Consider the following 24587-nt stretch of genomic DNA (forward strand, 5'->3'; position numbering starts at 1 on the left):
TCCTAGTGAAAAAGTTTTTCCTAATATCCAACCTAAACCTCCCCCACTGTAACTTGAGACCATTACTCCTTGTCCTGTCCTCTTCTACCACTGAGAATAGTCTAGATCCATCCTCTCTGGAACCACCTCTCAGGTAGTTGAAAGCAGCTATCAAATCCCCCCTCATTCTTCTCTTCTGCAGACTAAACAATCCCAGTTCCCTCAGCCTCTCCTCATAAGTCATGTGTTCCAGACCCCTAATCATTTTTGTTGCCCTTCGCTGGACTCTCTCCAATTTATCCACATCCTTCTTGTAGTGTGGGGCCCAAAACTGGACACAGTACTCCAGATGAGGCCTCACCAATGTCGAATAGAGGGGGATGATCACATCCCTCGATCTGCTCGCTATAGCTTCCCCCTATATCGGTCTCATCCTAGTCTTGAATAGTTAGAAATCACCTACAATCCTCCTGAAGCATACGTTTTTTGGTATTAATATTTATCATAACTCTGGATCTATCTCTTTATGTATCTAAATTGATAACATGACCCTATTTGAGTCTAGCTTAATTCTTGACCTCAACGAATTCCTGTGGAAATGAGTTCCACAGGCTAATTACTTTTTTCACATAATGTGCATGTCCTTCTGTTGGTTTTGGATTTCCATTTTTTTTAATTTAATTGAATATTCCCTTGTTCAAGGAGAACATAGGTAACCAATTTACCTTCTCTAGACAGTTCATTATTTTATATACTCATAGTTTCTCCCCTATTATTTATCTCCTTCCTAAAGTAAAAATACTGGAATTATTTAATCTCTCTTCATCTGAGAGTTTTTACATGTCCTTAATCATTCTCACCTTCCCTCTCTAACCCCCCTCTAGTTCTGCAATATCCATTTTGAAATGAAGTGACTAGTACTGCACAATGTTCCAGATTGGTCCTCACCATTGATTTATATAATGGCATTGTAATATTCTCTGAGCTCTCCACCATCTTGTTCCCCTATGCATTCTAATATTGTTTGCTTTTCTGACTTCAGATGTACATTAAGCTCAGGTCTTCATTGAGCTGTCTACACTGATGCCCAGATCCATTTCTTGACTTGATAAGGTAAGCGAGAACCCTGTAAGGTGTATGAGTAGTTTTATATTTTTCTCTGCAATGTGTACTGCTTTGCATTTATCAAATTGCCCTTCATTTGCTATTGTGTTGACTGTTCACTTAACTCAGTTAGGTGCCTCTGAAGTTCTCACAGTCCTCTCTGGTCCTGGCTAACCAGAATAACTTTGTGTCATCTGCAGCTGTTGCTACCTTGCTGTTCATCCCCCTTTCCAGATCATTAATAACAACCCGGGGCCTAGTCTAGAAACTTGAGGTCCCCATTGTTAACCGCTTGACCTCAAGGCAATTGACCACCTAATCTTACTCTGCTTTCTGTTTCCTAGGCAGTTTTCGATTAATGACTATATTTTGCCTCTTACCTGGGACCTTTTAAAGGCCTTTTGCCAATTTACATAAATTATGCCAATCAGTTCTCTTTTATTCATTACTTTATTGGCATATTCAAAGAAGATTAAAAGATAGTGAAGCATGATTTTCCTTTTTAGCAGCCATGTTGGTTAGAGGGGCTAGAAAGGGAGGGTTCTTGGTGATTCCTCTATCCCTCATTTCCCTCTTCTTACCAGAATCATAGAAAGAGGGAAGTAGGGACAGAAAGGTACAAGGGCAGATCTCATCCATTCTTTGAGCTGCTCCAAAGGCAACTTCTACCCTGGTGGAGTGGCTCAAAGCAAGAAGCCAGAACATGGGGCACTTGAGTATTTTGTGACCCTAGAAAAGTGTTTGCCACCCAAGTGTCCTTGTTTCTTTAGTTTGAAAATGCAGTTGCCTGCTAGGTACAATGGGAGGTGAACTAGTGCAAGCTTCCGCACACTCTCCCTGCCTTTGTGCTTTAGCCCTACCCTACAGGTATTGCCAGTATGATAAGTCATTCTTCATGCCCATTTGGTGACTGGCTTCTCTGCTGTGTCTGCTGACCAGTGCCAACCATGAGTGTGAATGCAGGATGGAGAGCTGTCTGCAAAAAGCTGGGCTGGCACCAACAGCTCATTTCAGGTAAGCCTCAGAACAGGTTGCAGATACAATAGCAACTCCGGTCCACTGTTAATTTAGGCACTCAATCTGGATGAGCCCCTTGTAGCACCAGGGTCTGCCTGTGTGAAGAACGATGCAAGATCAAGGCCTTGGGCTATAACTCTCTATTAATGACGCTGCCCAAGTCTTGTTGGAATGAAGGGGATCTGTCTATGTGGGAGGCATGTTTGGAAAAGATTTGCTTGGAGCTTCAGGGCAAATGGGAAGCTTTGGGAATCAGTAAGAAAGAAGAAAGAAAAGATCTGACCCACACCTCAAAGATTAAATAGATCCATGTTTTTAATCTAATACATTTACATTTCTCCCATTTCACCTCCTTTAAAGCCCATCATGCTCCAGGATAAACTGGGCTAATTGTATGAGAGGAGCTGGATTTAATTTCTCCAAATAGCACAATCTGGAATATAATTATTGAGGCATGCACTTCAAAAGGTTTGTTTCCATTAGGCCTCCAAAAGTTCACAAGCTTATCAGAGGCTTGTCCAAAAATCTGTTGGAGCTGGAATAGAGTCTTGTTGCTTGTTTGGTTAGTACTCTGGAATGATTTGGCAGTATATGTGTGTGTATACAGCCAGGGTGATTTGGGAGCAGACTGGGATCACTTTTATCCATAATTCATAAAGTCAGTTATGAAGAGCTTTCTCAATGAATCATTTTTTAAAAAGTCCAGAAGCTGATTTCCCAGAATTCACTCTTCAGGGACTTTAATATTTTTCCAAGCATTCCTTTCTTTCCTGAAAATTACTTAGCAGTCTGGAGTTTAGCTAAAGTGTTATTATTGTTTGTATTTTAGTAGCCTAGGGAAGCCTCAACTGAGACTGAAGCCTTGTTGTGCTTACTGCTGTTCATACACAGAGTTATCTTCAGTAGAAATAGATGACACAAAGATTGGGAGAAAGCAATGGTTGTTATTACAACTCTGAAAAATCAGAACTTCCAACCTGTGGAAAATTCCAGTATTTCAACATTCAGGATGAAAAGTTGAAATATAAGTTTTTTTCACTTATATTAAAAGTTTTGATTTAGCAATACTGAAGCACTGTGCTGCAACATTTTTGATTATAAGAACATAAGAATGATTATTCTGGGTCTGAACAAAGATCCATCTAGCCCAGTATCATGTCTTCCAAAAGTGGGCAAAGCCAGATGCTTTAGAAGAAATGAACAGAACAGGGCAATTATCGAGTGATCCATACCCTGTTGTCCAGTCTCAGTTTCTGGCAGTCAGAGGCTTAGGGATACCAGAGCATTGGTTGCATCTCTGACCATTCCAGCTAATAGCCATTGATGGACCTATCCATTATGAATTTATCTAAATATTTTTTTAAACTCAGTTATACTTTTGGCCTTCATAACATCCTCTGGCAACGAGTTCCACAGGTTGACTGCATGTTGTGTGAAGAAGTACTTCCTTATGTTTGTTTTAAACGTACTCCCTATTAATTTCATTGGTTGACCCGTGGTTCCTGTGTTTTGTGAAGGGATAAATAACACTTCCGTATTCACTTTCTTCATGTGACTCATAATTTTATAGACCTCTCTCATATCCACCCTCAGTCATCTCTTTTCTAAACTGAACAGTTCCAGTCTTTTAAATCTCTCCTCATATGGAAGCCTTTCCATACTCCTAATCATTTCTGTAGCCCTTCTCTGTACCTTTTCCAGCTCTAATATATCTTTTTTGAAATGGAGCAACCAGGACTGCACACAGTATTTAACATTGGAATATTGGACCTTCCGTGGATTTATATAGTGACATTATGACGTTTTCTGTCTTATGATCTATCCCTTTCCTAATGGTTCCTAACATTGTTAGATTTTTTGACTGCCACTGCACATTGAGCAAGTGTTTCCAGAGCACTATCCACAATGACTCCAATATCTCTTTCTTGAATGGTAACATCTAATGTAGACTCCATTATTGTGTATGTATGTTTTCATTATTTTGCACTTATCAACATTGAATTTCATCTGCCATTTTGTCACTCCATTGCACAGTTTTGTGAGATCCCTTTGTAACTCTTCGCGGTCTTTGAACTTATCTATCTTGAGTAATTCTGCATTGTCTTCAAATTTTACCACCTCACCGTTTACCCCTTTTTTGAGATCATTTATGAATATGTTGAATAGTACCAGTCTCAGTACAGATCCCTTAGGGACACCACTATCTACCTCTCTCCATTGTGAAAACTGACCATTTATTTCTACCCTATGTTTCCTGTCTTTAAACATAACAGTTATTGATCCATGAGAGTACCTTCCCTCTTATCCCATGACTGCTTACTTTGTTTAAGAGACTTTGGTGAGGGACCTTGTAAAAGACTTTCTGAAAATTCAAGTACACTCTATCCACTGGATCACCCTTGTCCACATGTTTGACCCCCCTGAAAGAATTCTAATAGATTAGTGAGGCATGATTTGCCTTTTTAAAAGCTGTGTTGACTCTTCCCCAACATATCATGTTCATCTATGTGCCTGATAACTCTGTTCTTTATTGTAGTTTCAACCAATTTCCCGGGTACTCAAGTTAGGCTCACTAACCTGTAATTGCCAGGATCACCTCTGGAACCTTTTTTAAAAATTGGCATCCCATTACTTATCGTCCAGTCATCTGGTACAGAAACTGATTTAACCAATGGTTTACATACCACTCTTAGCTATTCTGCAATTTCATATTTGAATTCCTTCAGAACTCTTGAGTGAATACCATCTACTTGTGACTTATACTGTTTAATTAATCAATTTGTTCCAAAACCTCCTCTATCGACACCTCAATCTGAGACAGTTCCTCATATTTGTCACATAAAACTAGCTCAGATGTTGGAATCTCCCTCACATCCTCTGCCGTGAAGACCAATACTTAGAATTCAAGACCGATGCAATGAGTTCATGCTTTGTTTCAGTATGTTGAACTGAATTGAAATGTTAATTTTTATTAAGTTCAGCATTCATTACATTTTTATATGGTGCAGTTGTGCTGAAATGGGGGTGTCTTGGGCCCAGCAAAGGATAATATGTTAATGAAACCCTTGTTCACTATTGCAATGTTAAACAGTTAAGTGTGCTTCAGGGATTTTGTCCTTTTGTCCTTGTATTGCTGGCTTGCTCCCACTGTAACAATCAGCACTTTTTTTTTACCTTTTATTAAAAGAAAAGGAAGAAGAAGAAAAAGTTACAGTATCTGAAGTGTAAGATATTAAGTAAGACTTTCATCTTAATGACATCCCTTATTTGTTTTCTTTTGCTGCAGAGAGTGTTTAGAAGGAACGTCTCCCTGCTTGACAGTCTTTTAGATGGTTTTAAAGATGATAATAACTGTCCTTTTGGGGGAAAAGAGAAAATGTTAGTTGAAATGGTCTGAAGCTGCTGTTGTTGGAGTCTAGTACAAAAAAAGGCAAACACACACAAAAGGGGACAGAAAAGAATGGCAAAGAGAGAAAATGCAGCTTCTGTCTCTGGTGCTGATTCTCACTTGCAACCTTACTGCTGGAGAAACACAAGACAAAACACAGTTTTATCAGCCACTTCAAGACCTGGCAAACTTGTATCAGCATCGGGCTGATAAGGGCATTGCTTTTTATTGCCTCACTGGTCATGGGCTCATGGCATTTTTGTGAAAGATCCAGTCTTGACCAGCTAAGTCAGACTCTCATTAAACAGAAGACAACAAGAAAGAGATAGGAAAGACAAGAAGTAAGGTGTGCAAAGGAAAGGACACATGAGGGAGTGGGTAACAGGAGAAACCCCAGTCTCACATACCAGGTATTGTTCAGGATTGATCTGAAGTCAATGGAGGTGTTACCAGCTGGCCCAGTTTGGTCAGGACAACTCTCATGTTCAGTATGATGAAAGCCCAATGGTATCATAGTGCATCCCAGAGACCAGGAGACAGTGGGGAGGCAATCATGATGGTGAAGCTTTCTCTTTCAGTCCATCCATTTTCCCCACCACACTCCCATTCACTGCCTCCCAGATAAACAATGTCCAGCGATTATTGCTTATCATGCTGCCCCACTGGACTGTCTATATCCATCTGTCTCTTGCCGCATACTTAGATTAAAACCTCTGTAGGGCAGTGACTGGTTTTTTGTTCTGTGTTTGTATAGCACCTAGCACAATGGGGCCCTGATACATGACTGAGGCGCCTAATGATAATAAAAATAATTAATAATTAGTATTAAAGGGGCAACAGCCTCATCTTATTGACATAGGCGAATTATAAACATTTCCTCCCATTCCTAGAGTGTCTTAGAGTTGTCTTGCCAGTTCATGACTTCACCAGGAACCCTGAAGACCCAAACAATTCTTTAACCTAAACAATCCAGTTGGTACCAATCTATTTGTCTCCAACTTTTGCGGAGTTTTAGAAACAATTTTTATGTGATAGGCTGAGTTGGACTTTTGTTACCTTGACAGACAAGGCAGGTGATAAAATATCTGGACCAACCTCCGTTGGTGGAAGGAACCAGTCCTCAAGCTTCATGAGTTCTTCCTCAGATCTGGAGGCAGTGCTTTAATGTGGCTTGTGTAGTTGCCGCAGAGCACTGGGAGAGAGCTCTCCCAGAACCCTAAAAAAACCCACCTCCACAAGGGGCATAGCTCCCAGCACTGGGAGTGTGGCTCTCAGCATGGTGCACTGTCTACACGGGCGCTTTACAGTGCTGAAACTTGCAGCACTCAGGGGGGTGTTTTTTCGCACCCCTGAGCGAGACAGTTGCAGTGCTGTAAAGTGCCAGTGTAGACAAGCCTTCAGAGTACAAGCCTCTGCACAACTGTGCTTAGGGTTCTTCATAGGAGTTGTAGTTTGGGTACCTAATGCCCTCATTCTTTTACAGTCCAGGCTCCCTGACTGGACTACATCTCCCATGATGCACCAGAATTCATGTGACTCCCATAATGCTCCACATAGATCAATCAGACAAAAGACCATGGTGCTTCATGGGAATGTAGTCCAGGTAAGGAGAGAATGTGGATATGAAACATTCAAACTACAAGTGCCATGAAGCAAGGAGGAACCATAAGCAGATGCAGTTGAATGTCACTTGTGCTTCAACAATTCAGGTCAAACTGACCTCCCTCCCCCCAAAATATTTTGTTTTGATTTTCCTGGTGGAATATTTAAAACTTCTGGCAAAACTAAATTTTTTCTGTGACAAAGTTTGATTGTGCAGAAATTGTTTTCCATGGAAATATAATTTGAGTTGAAAATTCCTGAGCATCTAGGTTCTTATTACCATTCCTGAGCCAGCGAGGATATTACCCGCATTTACTTTCTCCCCAGTAAGGTGGAGAGAGAGTAATAGCGAGATTTTCAAAAGTATGCACACCATGCAACTTGCTGCACTCTTTTCAAAATGTGGCAACTCCTCTTGATTCCAAGAAGGGTCGCTCTTCGGAAATCTGACTTACTAATGGCTGCTGAGCTGTTCAGAATATCTGGCCCAATGTGGCTTGACCAAGGTCAGTAAGGGAGTAAGTAGCAGAGTTGGGGACTAAACCCACATCTCAGGTTTGTTTACATGGTGCATTAGTCCACACTACAGGAGTGTAAATTTTAGACCACGTTAGCATATAATGCACTGACTGGGCCGTGTGGACCCTGCTGGCATGCACTGGAAGTTCCCTCGTGAGCTGTTTGAAACAGGACTATGTTAATGCACACAAGGGAATTTTTAGTTTATGCCAGCAGGATCAACACGGGTCAGTTAATGCATGACACTCTAGTGAGGACTAAAATGTATATCCCTATGGTGAGGACTAAAGTACTGTGTAGACAATCCCCTCCTGAGTCTTAGACCATTGCCTCAGCCATTAGAGCAACCTTCTTCTCTAAACCAGCATTTTTTGCAAAAAAAAAAAAATACTTGGGTAGTTGACTCTGAGCTTACGTCCCTAAACCTGTTGTTTAAAAATAAACATATATTTAAGTCAATACTGTAAAAATTGGAGACTGTGTCCAGCATTAGATCCCCTTGATGAGCTCTATGAGCCACTGCAGGAAAGTTGTATTCCACTCCGTGTGCAAGTGAGACAGTCTCTAGAGGAAAGAAAGGGAACATAATTTGACTAAAGCATGAGGATTCCAAGCACTAAGCTGCTGGGGGCCTCCTTTCATCTGGGCAGATAGAAAATTTAATTTAATAAATGAATAAGTATGCAAAAGGCAACAGAATCTCAGTGCAGCAGTGGGAATGTATATAACGAACATTTGAACTGCCAAATGAATGAAATGCCAGAGAGAGAATTTATGGCACCATAAAGAGAGATCTTTCAGGGGCTGGGGTGGGGGGCATGGTAGGCTGGTATCTTTCAGAGAAACTGTGGCCTGATTGTTTGCCCACTAATAAATGTCCATAGCCCATTTTACACATTTATATGCTCTCTTTTAAGCATATCTAGTTATGTCCAGACCAGCAGGAGACATGTTCAGATGCACAAACCTGTTACACTGCTTATTTAACCCTAACTGAAAATTAGAGTATTGTGATATAGTTTAATACACACAGGATTTACTTCAGAGTGGTAGTCATGTTCGTCTGTATCAGCAGAAAGAACGAGGAGTACCTGTGGCACCTTAGAGACTAACAAATTTATTTGATATATATATTTTCCTACTGTATTTTCCACTGCATGCATCTGATGAAGTGGGCTTTAGCCCACAAAAGCTTATGCTCAAATAGGATTTACTGATACTGCATCAGGCCATCTAGTCTAATATTCCAGTTCTGTGCCCACTGCTTCAGAAGAAATCATCATACCTCATCCAACCAAACCAATTTGTGCGATGGAAGGAAGAAATCATTCCTAACCTCTTCATGAGATTTCCACACTTTCATTTTAAACATTCATAAATACAGACACAGAAGTTTGACCCTTTGGCCTTGCATCAGAGTGAATTTCACAGTATACAGGGTGTAAAAAAAGTTCACTTTTATTGATTCAAACATACAAGCTATTAATTTGAGCAAATGACCCACTGCTCTCCTGTTATGTAATAATGTAAAAAAGTATGGACCAGTCCATTTTTACTATGGGCCTAATCTCATAGACTTCCATAGATTTCAGTGGGTAATGGATCAAGCTCTATATCCATCATAAGGGCCCAATCCAACTCCTATTAACATAAATAGAAAAACTCCCACTGATTTGAATGGGAGATGGACTGGGTTCAAGGAGAGCAGTGTGGTCCTATAGACTGGACTGGAATTCATGAGACACTGTTCTTGGCCCTGCCCTTTTGTGTGACAATGGACAAGCTACTTTGCCTCTCTTTGCCTCAGTTTCCCAAGTGTAAAGTGAGGAAAATGAAATGCATCCTTCTCCATAGAATACTTTGATACCTTAGATTGAAAGATGCTACATAAGTGCTATGGATTATGATAAATAATCTTTTAAAACTCAGTCTCTTCTTTCCAAACTAAATAATCCTAATTCTTGCAACTCTCTATTACTTTTTTTTCAGCTGTTAGATAATGGGTCAAATTCAGCTCAAGGACGGATTTGAAAGGGATTTCACTTGCTTACACCAAAGCTAAATAGGGTCTGTCCTCTTCTGTGTGACTGCCAAGTAGGGATGGCAAATGCCATAAATAGTTTAGTATCTAATCCTTCCTGCTTCTCTCACATGAGGCTGAAAATTGGAGGGTTTTGGTTATACAATGCCTGTTTCCCGAAGTCCAGCTGGAATGGTAAAGGCAGTGGATCAGAACAGAGAGTGACCTGTACTATGTTAGGTTCGCTTTGGATGAAATATAAGACAATTTGTAGATGTGAAAATAAGCGTAAAAATAGTTAAAAGAGAATAGACACCAAAAAAAGGTCAATAAAACACAAAATTGCAGCCTTAATCATGGTTACACTGGAAGTAGAAAAGTGACAAATATTGGCACCAAAAGGGCACTTATAATCTGAGTTTTTCACATTTCATTACAAATTTGAAAAAAGGCCCATTTCCTAAAAGGATGACCAAGCCCATATAGGGTGTGCATGTATGTTGTAAAATACAAGCTTGCACATATGCTGATATTTTTTTAACGTTAATAAAAGACTATTGTTTTCATTCTTAGTGTCTTTTACTTATAATCTTTATTCTCTTGCTAATGTTTTACGTCCTTGTTGTTATTTAACCGCCCCTCCCCCAACCTCCCTGTATCATTTACATATAAACCCTGAGGACTAGATTGTGGAGTCCTTACTCACACACTGGTGCATATTTACCCACTGAGTAGATATGCTGAAGTCATTGGAATAAGCATTCACCAACTTGAGTAAAGGTTTATATCGATAAAATGACTCCGTGAGTAAGTGGTCACCGGTGTGAGTAATGGTTGATGCCAACAGGACTACTCAATGAGACAGTGATCACTAAAGTAAGTAAGGCTTGATGTCAATGGGACAGTAAGTGCCCACCAACTTGAGTAAATGTTGACATGAATAGAATTTACTCAGAGAGTATATGTACAGCCTGTATTCACATTGGCAAGCAATCAAGCTCCCAGAGAAGGGGATCTAGCTGACAAGTTCCTTGGCTGCCAAGATAATAATAGTTTGTAAAGATTGATCAGTAACATGTTCAAATAAATGGCCGATCCTTCTTCCTGCAGCTAGGTTTTGTTTTTCTTTCTTTTTATAATGATGTCCATCTGTGGTGAATTATTTTGGTATGGATGCAGAAAGGTTATTCAGCTGCAAATTAGCATTATTGACTGTGTCATTGTACAAGGCGCTGCTGTTTAACCATTATGTTCTGTTTACACTTTATAAAGACGCTGAGCAGGGGGTGAAACTAGATTATACAGCAGGAGTGTCTGTAAAATGAAATTGTCATTTTTAACCACAGGAAAAAAGAAATATCTGCCATTTGAAAGGTTTTTGTTTGGCTCTTGCCCTGCTTTTGCCTTGCCAGAGTCCTCCAGCCTGACAAAAACCTCCATAACAATGCCTCCTTGCCCTGTGTCTCCAATGGCTCAAGCTGGAGCTCTGCCAGCAGCAGCTGTGGATTCAATGACAGGCACTCTGTGAAAGCTGAGGGGCCGGTTTATTGCTTCCAACTCTCCTTTTTCCAGGTCACAGCTTCTTTGAGGTACATAAACCCTCCTTTGGGATGTGGCAGTTGAAATTCCTGACAAGTTCAGTGCCACTGGGAGTCAAAGACCACAGGCTTTTAGTAGCGGTTTTGCAAACACAGGACTATGAAATACACCAGTGTTCCCGTTAAGTGCTCAGATAGCAGGAATTCTCATTTATTTTCATTTCCATTTAGCTAGAAACATCAGGCCCCCTCATTATCAAATTACACTGCTTGTTTTTATCACAGCCTCTCTCCCCTTTTTCTGAAGTGCTACAGTACGATGGAATCAATACAGGCTCTAACATGCATTGTTTCGTAGTCATCCATCCCTGTACTCTGTTATATAATTTTTCATTATGCCTGATTCTGCAAGAGCTATTCAGACCCTATAGAAGGTGAGACTAACTTTTAACAAATACTTTGAAACACGTTTTAATATTCGTGAATCACAGAATCATAGAATCATAGGACTGGAATCAGAGTAACAGCCGTGTTAGTCTGTATTCGCAAAAAGAAAAGGAGGACTTGTGGCACCTTAGAGACTAACCAATTTATTTGAGCATAAGCTTTCGTGAACTACAGCTCACTTCATTGGATGCATACTGTGGAAAGTGTAGAAGATCTTTTTATGCACACAAAGCATGAAAAAATACCTCCTCCCACCCCACTCTCCTGCTGGTAATAGCTTATCTAAAGTGATCACTCTCCTTACAATGTGTATGATAATCAAGTTGGGCCATTTCCAGCACAAATCCAGGTTTTCTCACCCCCCTCCCCACGCCCACTCTCCTGCTGGTGAGAAAACCTGGATTTGTGCTGGAAATGGCCCAACCTGATTATCATACACATTGTAAGGAGAGTGATCACTTTAGATAAGCTATTACCAGCAGGAGAGTGGGGTGGGAGGAGGTATTTTTTCATGCTTTGTGTGTATAAAAAGATCTTCTACACTTTCCACAGTATGCATCCGATGAAGTGAGCTGTAGTTCACGAAAGCTTATGCTCAAATAAATTGGTTAGTCTCTAAGGTGCCACAAGTCCTCCTTTTCTTATAGGACTGGAAGTGACCTCGAGAGATCATCTAGTCCAGTCCCTTGCACTCAAGGCAGGACCAAGTATTATCTAGATCAGTGGTTCTCAAACTAGGGCCGCCACTTGTTCAGGGAAAGCCCCTGGCGGGCCAGGCCGGTTTGTTTACCTGCCGTGTCCGCAGGTTCGGCCGATCGCAGCGCCCACTGGCCGCGGTTCACCACTCCAGGCCAATGGGGGCTGCAGGAAGGGCAGCTAGCACATCCCTCGGCCTGTGCTGGTTCCCGCAGCCCCCATTTGCCTGAAGCGGCGAACCGCGGTCAGTGGGAGCTGCGATCGGCCGAACCTGCGGACACGGCAGGTAAACAAACCAGCCCGGCCCGCCAGGGGCTTTCCCTGAACAAACGGTAGCCCTAGTTTGAGAACCACTGATCTAGACCATCCCTGACAGGTGTTTGTCTAACCTGCTCTTAATATGAAGATTCCACAACCTCCCTAGGCAATTTAGTCCAGTGCTTAACCACCCTGACACTTAGGAAGTTTTTCCTAATGTCCAACCTAAGCCTCCCTTGCTGCAATTTACACCCATTGCTTCTTGTCCTCTCCTCAGAGGTTAAGGAGAACATTTTTTGTCCCTCCTCCTTGTAACAACTTTTTATGTACTTGAAAACTGTTATAATGTCCCCTCTCAGTCTTCTCTTCTCCACACTAAACAAACCCATGTTAGAGGGCTTTCCCTTCCCCCTCTCCCCTGGTTCTTGTCATGCAGAAAGAGAGCAGAAGACCAGAAGTCCAAAGTGCAGGCAATTCCATGTTTATTGGGGTTAGTTCCAAGCAAGCATATCCATAGCTCTACGCGCCGGCAGAGTCTGTTTCCCAGTGTCCCCCTTCCCAGCTCTGACACCGCAGACCCTTGCCTACGTCCCCGTTCCCTATTCCTCATTCTTATTGAATTCCCCATTCCCTATTCCCACCTCCTCCTTCTTAGCAGGCCCAAATATACCTGCAATGCACGCCCACAGTCCCATCCCTTACAACTTATGGTCATGTTCCGTTCTGGAGGATCATGAGTTGGTGTCTTCATCCTACCTCTTTTGTATCCCATGGGAGGTGTAAGGAGTGAGGTCAGAGACAGGCATTTCTTTGGTCTTTTAGTGTTTTATACCTTCCCCTGCCAAGCCTCCTTTGATGTCATCTGCAAACTTTATAAGTGTACTCTCTATGCCATTATCTAAATCACTGATAAAGATATTGAACAAAACCAGACCTAGAAGTGATCCCTGTGGGACTCCACTCATTATGCCATTCTAGCATGACTATGAATCACCGATAACTACTCTCTGGGAATGGTTTTCCAACCAGTTATACACCCACCTTATAGTAGCTCCATTTAAGTTGCATTTCCCTAGTTTGTTTATGAGCAGCTCATGCGAGACCATATCAACTTTAAAAAAATCAGTAAAGCCACATCTACCACTTCTCCCCATCCACAAGGACTGTTACCCTGCCAAAGAAAGCTATTAGGTTGATTGGACATGATTTGTTCTTGACAAATCCATACTGATTGTTACTTATCATCTTATTCTGTTATAGGTGATTGCAAATTGATTGCTTAATTATTTGCTTCATTATCTTTCTGGCTACTGAAGTAAAGCTGACGGTTTGTAATTCCCTGGTTGTCCTTATTCCCCTTTTTATAGATTGGCAAAATAAATGTTTATAGAATGGGCAGTAGGTGCTCAAATGTGCATCAGTTAGCCATAAGTAAGAACATGCTGTTCTGGTTTCAATAATGAGTTTAGGAGCTAAGTACCTCATGTAAGAGGTTTAATTTAGAATATTCTGTTGGCATTGGGTCATCTAGACCAATTCCTTTACCACAATTTGATCTCCATCATTACTGAGCCAGTCCAACACTTTCCTTTAACTCCTCCTCCCTCCGGGACTCCTTGATTGATTTTAGGCTTAATACTTAATAAAGTTTGAGTTAGAGCATGAAGTAGACATGGGAAAAAATTTCAAAATGTGGCCTCCCTTTCCAGGAGCTTTTTCACAAACAAACACCAAATACTATTGCACTTACAAGGAATAGATTTGTCATTGCATGTAGAAGTTATAATATTCAAAAATGCATGTGCACAAATGTTTTCTGGGTTATGGATGTTTTGATGATTTGTTCAAGTATTTCTATAAATTGCTTTGTTAATAACCAGTGTTACAATTATCAGCCAGAACCAGCAGCAGGATGGGTAAGGGGAAGGGATTTCTGTTTAGAATGACCTGCCATGGTGAAATCACATGGCTTTTTTGTAGAAGGCTTATCTGAAGCTCCCCAGAAGGCCTTGTTATAACTCCATCACAGTTTATTATTGACCTGACTGGCTGATGAAAAAATTTCAAAAGATGCAAAGGCTGAATTTGGACAAGTAATGTGAAAATTGTTCATTGAGATAAAAAACTTTCTGAGTCTACAAAAATGGACTCTAAGGGTAGGATTCACAAAGGTATTTAGGTACCTTTCATTGAAATTAATTTTCATTGAAATTCATAGGAATTAGGCCCTAAATCCTTTTATGAATCCCACCCTAAGTGACTTAGAAGCATGTGTCCCTTTGAATTTCAATGGGGCTTGTAACGTAAGTAACAAAGGCACATTTGAAAGACCTAACCTAAATTTCCCAAGAAGTCTTTTCTTGTGGGATTTTCAGTACTTGTCACTTCCTGGCAGAAATAACACAATATTGGCTGTGCCCAATATTTTGGCACGGCTGTCTCTAGTCTGGCCCACGAAGGGCAGCAGGGTGTAAAAATGAAAATAATCATGTAATGGGGGAAAATTAACTCAATATTTTTGTACCTTTTGTTCTGTATGGATTTGAGCTCTGAGTGATGGTTAAGGTATGACTAGACTTTATCTGAGTTGGTTTGTTTTCCCCTCACTAAAGAATTAATTACCTGCTAGTGTAAATGGATGAAGGTACTAGAGCTGCCCTTGTCTACACCACCTGGGAATTTCACCCAAATGTTTTTTTTTAATACAGTCTTAAGTTGGGGGTTGGGGAACACTCAGTATTCATTTTCAGTGGGTTAGACTGAGACAGGCAACTAGAAATGGTCTTTTGCCACCTCCATGACTGACCGTCTAAGCAGTGTGAGTGTTCCAGTGTTTCTGACATCATTTCTGGGAGTGTATTGTCTTGTAAACCTCTAACTGGATTGGAAATACTGATTTGGCTGCAGGTGCTATCACATCATTCCTGGCAGAGCAGAATACCAGAGTACTTACTCTTTGGGAACAACATCAGAGTGTTCCATTTTGGCGCATATCAGGCTGGTATGCAGATACTTCAGAGGGATTCATGAATGGTTATGAACAGCATGTGAGTGTTGAAGATGTGCGTTGGGGTGTAGACATATTTGAGGTGTGTCCATGGGCATCCAGAGGTAGTAGTGGTGTTAGCTGCTCTACTTCAGGGTGTTGTTGTTCTTGCCATCGCAAGCCTCAGGTACAGCTAACTCAAGTTGGTAGTACCCAACAAGAGCCCCTGATCAGAGTAATAAACAAATGCCAACTACGGACTCAGCTGAAGAGGGCTAAGTTCTCCAATGGTGGTGAAGATGGATGAGCTATGACTCTAGGTATGTGGACAGCACAGGACCGAAGGGGAGCTAAATCTTCAAAGAGGTCATCCACACTCTCAGGCAACTCTCAGAAGTATTCCTCCAAAAACAAAATCCCTCAGATCGTAACTAACGCCTTGTCCTATCAGGTCTCAGTAGGCCAAGTTCTTCCAACCCTTACCTAAGGATTGGGGCCTTCCATGGGGTCCTGCCCATTTGCTGGCCATTCATAAGGTCCTGAGCCAGTTTAAAACCAAGCTATTTGTTCAAAAAAACAACAACCGTCTCTTTGTCTCTTGGTCCCTGGAGAATCCAGTCAGAACTAATATATTCAGATCTCTCCAGGGAGTGGTGATTCTCTGCAGATGTTACAACCTGAGTGAATTTGCCTAATCACTCCCTGCTATTGTCCTATTTACCCTTCCCATGGAAATACATCCAATCCCTCAATACCACATAGACAATTGCAGCTTAAATATAATAGACTCCAGAGACATTAAACTCAGTTCAATAAGGTTTAACTCACTTCAGTATGGTTTGTCCAGGATATTACAGGGTAATGTCATATCTGCCACGCTAAATTACATTGAAATCAGTGGAAGTTAGCAGCCTAAACACCTTTGCGGATCTGGGCCTCAGTGCTCAGATCAACGGTGAACAATTTTTTAAAGTATCACCTGCTCCCTCTGCTTCCCTATCCCTTTCCAGCTCAGTTGGTTCCAGCTCTAGAGCCCTCCCCACGCTGACACCACAAAGGGGAATGAGGGTTTCCCAGGTGACCGTATAAATAGACAGTGTATGCAATCTCCTGTGTTGTGTTTTCTCTAAATAAGAAAAAAAAAATCCATTGAGTGGAACCACGTGGGTCATCAGCAGTGTGGGACCTTTAGAACTACCACATAGACCTCTGCCACTTGAGCTAGCTTAGCAACTGGTAATAGTGGGCTATTGTCTGTGTAAACCAGCCACTAGAGGGGGATGAGACATACACACTCTGCCCTCTTTGAGTAATGCCTATAACACACACTTGCACTCTGCCTTTACACTGTACTGAACAGGAGTTCCCTAAACCCGACCTTCACTCGATCACTTACCCTACTCCACAGAAAAAACACCCTATCTGCTAAATTTTACGACTCCTTTGAGAACCCCTTCGCTCTTATGTGCATGATGCCATATAACACTATCCTTTCACTCACCCTTCATTAAACCTGCCGTCCACACTCATCTCTCACCTAACTGCTGACAATGGCAACAAGACACTAGCATCTTGCTACTGACACAACCTATGCCTACAGTGCTAAAATGAGTCCCACCGAATCTCTCAAGATACCCAGACACCTCTTTCCTTTCATCACATACATGGGGACAAGGAGAGGCACTCCTCCTCTTTCCTCCCCCTGAGGGCACAACCACACCAGATTGCTTCATATCACAATCACAGCTCTTCCAGATTCCTCCAGCTAATCTCTCCACCATTCAATACAGCTATGCTTAACACAGTGAATGCATCTGGCACAGATGAAGATAATTCCCAGTGTATATTGCCGACTCCTAGGGGGCAGCGTTAAGGCTGCATGGGCATTCTGTTTCCTGTTTTTCAGAAGTTTGAGTTTTGCTTACCTCAGCATTCTGGAAAGGCACTATATACCACAGGGAAATCTTAACGCAGCATTGACAACCCTTTTATGCCAACAAATTATTATTTTTTTGTATTGCAACAGTGCCTACGGGTGCCAATCAGGAACCAGAGCCCCATTGAGCTCGGCAATGTACAAACTTGGGCCAGGAATTTCAGAAGTGACCAGTGATTTTGGGTGCCCAAATTGATCTATTACCAATCTATTTAGTATAACAAAGAGAAGATTAAGGAGTGTGTGACAGGTTGCCCCCCTTCAAGGTGCCACCTGATGTACTGAGATGCTACCGAGCCCATCTGTTCTGCCAACATGAGCCCCCTTTAACCTGTCTTGCTGAGCCAGGCTCTTAAACCTCCTCTAGCACGCACACAGGCAGGGCCACACCCCACTGCAGAAAGACACAGACACTGAGATCAGCTCTGAGAAGACTCAGTTTAAGGGACTTGCCACAACACTCAGGTGCCCACCTCTCTTGGAATGCAGACCCAAAGCTATATGAAATCCACCCCTCCCTCACTGTGGAGGAAGGTATGCACAACTTATCTCCCCACCCCATGCCCAGTTAGATGTTGCACAAACTGGGTTTAATAATAAACCAAACAAATTTATTAACTATAAAAGGCAGATTTGAAATGGTTAAAGTGATAGCAAACAGAACAAAGCAGATTACTAAGCAAAGAACACAAAACACACAAACTAAGCTTGGTTCACTAAAGAAATTGGCTACAAATAGTAATTTCTCATCCTCAATATTGTCACAGGTAGATTACAGAATGTCTTGAAAGCCAACAACACTGGCCTGCAGCTTGAAACTTCAGGTATTTCCACTCACAGCCTGGATGCCCTTCCAGCCTGGGATCAACTCTTCTCACCCCAGTTCAGTTCTTGCTTCCAGGAGTTGGTCAGTGTCTCTTTGGATGGGGAGGCAGAGGAGAACCATGATGATGTCACTCTCCTGCCTTATATATTTCTTGTGTATGGAGGGAACCCTTTGTCTTCCAGTGGAAAAACACTGACATTCCAAGGGGGTGGGGTGTCCAGTACCAGCTGACTCAGACCCATGTCTCTGCAGGGCTGTGGCAGCCATTACGCACAGGCTGTTTGGAGCGCCAACTGGAAAACAGAGCCTTTCAGAGTCCATTGTCTTTGCTAATGGGCCATTAACCCTGTCTGGCTTTTCATTATTGTACAGAAAGGGCTAGTTGTGGGTGACACCCAAAGTAGCACGTTTGAAATACAGATACATAGTCAATATTTCTAACTTCAGATACAGAAATGATATAGGCGTACAAATTGGATAATCACACTCAGTAAATCACAACCATTCCAATGATATCTTACAGGAGCCATTTTGCAAAAAGTATATCTCAGTTATGCCATATTCATATCATAAGCATATTTTCATAAAGAATATGGAGTGTAAGTCACAGAGCGACAATCAAAATTTATAATAAGCACCTACACAGAGAACAGATATTTTATAATGGGTCCTTCAATGTAGTAGACAAAGGTGTAACACGATTCAATTGCTAGAAGTCAAAGCTAGGCAATCCAGAGTGAAAATAAGGCGTAAATTGTTAGCAGTGAAAGTAATTAACTATTGAAACACTTTTCCAAGGGTTGTGGTGGACTTTCCATCACTGGCAATTTTTAAATCAAGATTGGCTGCTTTTCTGAAAGAACTACTCTAGGGATTATTTGGAGGAAGTTCTCTGGCCTGTGTTATCCAGGAGGTTGGACTAGATGATCCCAATGGTCCCTTCTTGCCTTGAAATTTATGAATCTATGTTCTGATCTCCAGACCAGGTGTTCAGCACTTTTTTGAAAACCAGGCCCCCTTTAGGAGTCTCAAATGGAACATCCAGAAATGGAGGTACCACCAATCACTTCTAGAAACCTTGATCACAACTTTTTCACATTACCTCCTGTTGCATTCCATCCCACTTCATGCATTAATCCAAAGTCTCAATAGATTGCTGTTTGGGGCGAGGATTTTGTCTTTGTTCTTGTCTGTAAGGCCCCTGAAAAACGATCATTGCCAAACAAATTTTTTAAAAAATAGTATCTCTCTATATCTAGACTAGAGATTGAGTCTCTAGATAGCTTACATAGTGTCAGTTTAGATTGTTTCCCTGTCTGAACTGACATCTAATAAAAAAAAAAAAATATTGCAGCTTGTGAACTGTTGATGGCTTTCCTTTTGGTTTGCTGAAGTTTGAGGCATTTTTATTCACATCCTTATCAGTCAGTCCTTGAATGCTGAGAGATTTCTAACTTCTCCCTTGAAACGTGGCATGATGGATAGAAGATGATTGCAGCTATTTAGAAGGAAAATATTGAGATGGAATACTCCTCTTCATCAACTACCTAAACCAGAGATGGATGGGTGAGCACTGAAATATGCTTGTGTGCCCATGTCCCCCATTAACCTCCCTTACAACAAACTCCATATTGTCACATACTAGGCCTCAAGTCTGTGTTTCACTCTTGTAAGTACCACAGTACAGCTGGAGTCAGCCAACATTAAAGCTGGGCAAGAAATTTGCAATGTTTAATTTATCCAAATAATATAGCATCTGTCTCTGCTTGCAGACCATCCACGATCAAATCATTATTTGCTCAAATATACTTGTTATTTAAATTTATGTAACACATTTCCCTAAATGTGATTTTTGTTTGTATGTTTGTTTGTTTTTTTTTGCTTGCAAGCAGTTCACTGAAAGCACTTCAATCTCAAAATTAGAGCTTCGTTGCGATTGGTTAGATAGGTCACAGGGTACGGTTCATCTTCACCGACTGGGTGAGTGCACAATTGAATTTTGTTTGTGTGTATATATATACACACACACACCATCTTTAGTAATAATCCACATAAACCTACATTAAAAGAACATTATTAAGTTTACAAAGTCAATCACTCAAAAGTTAGGCAATGCCAGGATTACGGTTGTCTGACCAAGCTTATTTCAGCCCCCTTGTGTGCATGCATGATGATACAGTTTTTAATTACATGATCACATACTAGTTTTTCCATTGGACCCCTGTCTCAGTCAGTGCACATGGACAATGCTCACTTAATGCTTTTCATCCCAATCCCATTCTCACTCTCTGTCTCAGATTCTGTCTCTCCCCTGCTATTACAAGTCCCGGTCTGCCCAGCCATTCCCATCCTTCCTCTCCCCCAGGTCTTCATCTGATCTGTCACTCTAGCCTACCCTGGCCTTCAGTTGCCCCCCTGACAACCACATTCCCCTTACACGCCGGCTCGCAGTTCCAATCTCCTTCCCCAGTCTCAGTGTTGTCCCCCCAGCTCCTTGTCCCAGTCTCTTTGCCCAGTCACCCCCAGCTCTCTCCTGACTTCTCATGAGTTGTCTCCCCCTTCACCTCCTTCTCCCGCCCCCCACACACACTGGCTTTCAGTCCCAGTCTCCTTGCCCAGATAGTCCCAAATTCCCTCTCCCCTCCCCCCAGCCTCCAGTCACAGTCACCTCTCCCATCCCTAGGCTTTTTGTCTCAATCTACCCCCACACCCCACCACCTCCTGCTGATCCTGAGGGGTGGGGAGAATGAGGTGTAAGTGAGAGCACAGGAGAGACAGGCTCCATTCTCTCCTTTCACATGCTGAGACCCAGACGCAGCAGGGCCCACAGCAGCCCAGAGCTGCAATTGCAGGGAAAGTCTTGCTAAGCCCTGGGCTGGGGCATGCCCAGTGCACATGGAATCTTTGGGGTATTTAGTTGCTAGACTCTAAGAAGTCTCAACTGTGCATGGGAGAAATGCAATTTTTTGAAGGTTTATAACTTGATCACATTTGGGCAGATTGTCATATGCACAGCAAAAGGCAAAAGGCATATTCCTGGCACAAAAGCCAACCCTCCACCAAATGTCAAGGTCCTGCTCCAAAGTATGGGGGCACTGGAGCAGCTCACTAAAAGGGCTGTATGAATTTTTTTTACGGAAGCAAAACAGTGCATTTTTCCCTAATCTTGGAAATGACTGAACCATTTAGGATAAAGCTTTCAAAAAAGCTCAGAAGCAGACACCAGGCGTGGAACATTTTAGCGTAAACAGTTACATTTTGGCAAAGTTACTAGCAACTGAAAGCAGGGTCTTACGGGAAGTGTTGGGAAACCTTAATGATAAATTGGCAGAGCTACCAGCCCTGCCTATAATAAACCATTATATACGATAATAAAACGTTACCCATTATGGATCCTATGGAACCCTGTCTGATTCCAAGGTTCACTTCACTCACAAGTACATAAATAGCTTTACTATTCATGGGAATAGTCCTCTTTAACTCAATTGGACTACTTGTGTGCATGCAATTTCTTTCCTCTTTAAGTGTTTGCAGGATCAAACCCACAAGGTGCCAGCTTTCTGTATATTTTAAAGATATTAAGTGCGCCTGATCATTTGCCACTCATGTATGCATAATATACTCTCAATCCCTTTGTGTTTGCTTTCTGCATGCTTTACTGATATCAGTGTTAGAAGAAAGCATCTTTGAAAGTCTCTGAATTTTAGAAACCAAATTTTAAATTCAAATATTCATACTGGAATTGAAAGTGCTGATGGAATATGATTAGTAGAGTGGGACCAACACTGCATTCATTGTATGATAATGGTACCTGATAAATATAGTTCATCACATTGCTTCACTATTTCTTGCATTGATATCACTACACACATGCATAATATACACATAGATAGAAAGATAGATGTCACATTGCCAGCAAATGAATCTTAGAGTTTAATGATACAGAAAATATAGAAATTCATACTGTAACTCATGTTTCATATAATTCTGTTCACCCAGGCCTTCAGAATCAACGATTAAGCATTAAAAACTGCCATAAATGAGACAAAACCCCTTAATTAGATGCAGTAACTTCTTAAATAACATTTGAATGAAAAGTAAGTCTCATTTAACATTGAAATAGGGGAACGATTATTGATAAACTCGAGGAGTCATTAACATAGAGTACAGAGTTGCTTAGAGAGAAGATAGTTATGATAAAAATAGTGCTTTGCATATCTGTTGTGCATTTTCTCAGATGATCTCAAAGTGTTTTACCGATAATAACGAACCCCCACATGGGAGGTATATTGTTACTGTTAAATGATCCTAGTGCCCACACATAGGGTGTGTGCCACCAATGGCACTGGACAAACTATTACTGGAAGATTTTTACATTATCTGACTGCACAGAAAGCTCAAATCAACCATTAGAGGGAGAAAGTCAAATTCAAGTCACGCAATAATTCTGTGTTTCCCACACATTTGAAAGTGCAGCTTTCCCTCAGGAAAATCAAAACCCATGTGTTGGTACAAGCGTATTCCATCTTGATTTATGCATCTCACAGGCCCCTCCCCACCTTGTTAGCCACACCCACTCATTGAGAAGCACCGCCATAGAATCATAGGACTAGAAGAGACCTCAAGAGGTCATTTAGTCCAGTCCCCTGCACTCAAGGCAGGACTAAGTATTATCTAGACCATCCCTGACAGGCGTTTGTCCAACCGGCTCTTAAAAATCCTCAGTGATGGAGATTCCACAACCTCCCTAGGCAATGTATTCTTATATTTATTCTTATTTCCAGGGCTTATACCTACCATGATTTGTCCCATTTATTTTCCCCAACCCACTAGTAAAACTAAACTACTCAGAGTCCAGGCACAATGTCAGCCACACTTGGCAATTCCCGCCAAGGAGCAACTGTTTAATGAGGGCAAGATAGGGTTGTCAAGATCTGTTATGCGCAGTAGCAGGTAGTATGTCACAGACATTGTTATCCTCAATTTACCAGTGCTGTGCTACCAAGCATTTGTAAATCATGAGTCAGGCCCCCAAAATCAGGAGATTTGCTTAAATATCATGAGATTTATAATACATTTTCGGTTCTTATTTGCCTTCTGGGTTTTAAGGTCATTAGGGTTGCACTTTTGTCACATTTTTGAGATTTTCTCCCCAACCATGGGGGCTAGACTCTTGCTTTTTTTAAAAAAACGGAAGCTGAAATGATCAAATAATCACATAACTTTCAGAGGTGGGTGTCATAAATATAAAGGGAAGGGTAAACCCCTTTGAAATCCCTCCTGGCCAGGGGAAAGCTCCTCTCACCTGTAAAGGGTTAAGAAGCTAAAGGTAACCTCGCTAGCACCTGACCAAAATGACCAATGAGGAGACAAGATACTTTCAAAGGCTGGGAGGAGGGAGAGAAACAAAGGGTCTGTGTCTGTCTGTAGTCGTCTTGGCCAGGGACAGAACAGGAATGGAGTCTTAGAACTTTTAGTAAGTAATCTAGCTAGGTATGTGTTAGATTATGATTTCTTTAAATGGCTGAGAAAAGAATTGTGCTGAATAGAATAACTATTTCTGTCTGTGTATCTTTTTTGTAACTTAAGGTTTTGCCTAGAGGGGTTCTCTATGTTTTTGAATCTAATTACCCTGTAAGATATCTACCATCCTGATTTTACAGGGGGGATTTCTTTATTTCTATTTACTTCTATTTTTTATTAAAAGTCTTCTTGTAAAACACTGAATGCTTTTTCATTGTTCTCAGATCCAAGGGTTTGGGTCTGTGGTCACTTATGCAAATTGGTGAGGCTTTTTATCCAACATTTCCCAGGAAAGGGGGGGTGCAAGTGTTGGGAGGATTGTTCATTGTTCTTAAGATCCAAGGGTCTGGGTCTGTAGTCACCTAGGCAAATTGGTGAGGCTTTTTACCAAACCTTGTCCAGGAAGTGGGGTGCAAGGTTTTGGGAAGTATTTTGGGGGGAAGGACGCGTCCAAACAGCTCTTCCCCAGTAACCAGTATTAGTTTGGTGGTGGTAGCGGCCAGTCCAAGGATAACGGATGTAATATTTTGTACCTTGGGGAAGTTTTGACCTAAGCTGGTAAAGATAAGCTTAGGAGGTTTTTCATGCAGGTCCCCACATCTGTACCCTAGAGTTCAGAGTGGGGGAGGAAACTTGACAGTGGGGCTTTTAGAAAAACACCAAATATCAAGACTCCTATGATAAAATCGTGAGAGTCGGCAGCGCTGCCAGTGCAGAAACTGGGCCTCAGAGAGGTTATGAAAAAGGC

Source organism: Lepidochelys kempii, chromosome 5 (assembly GCF_965140285.1).
Source record: "Lepidochelys kempii isolate rLepKem1 chromosome 5, rLepKem1.hap1, whole genome shotgun sequence".
Taxonomy (NCBI): Eukaryota; Metazoa; Chordata; order Testudines; family Cheloniidae; genus Lepidochelys; species Lepidochelys kempii.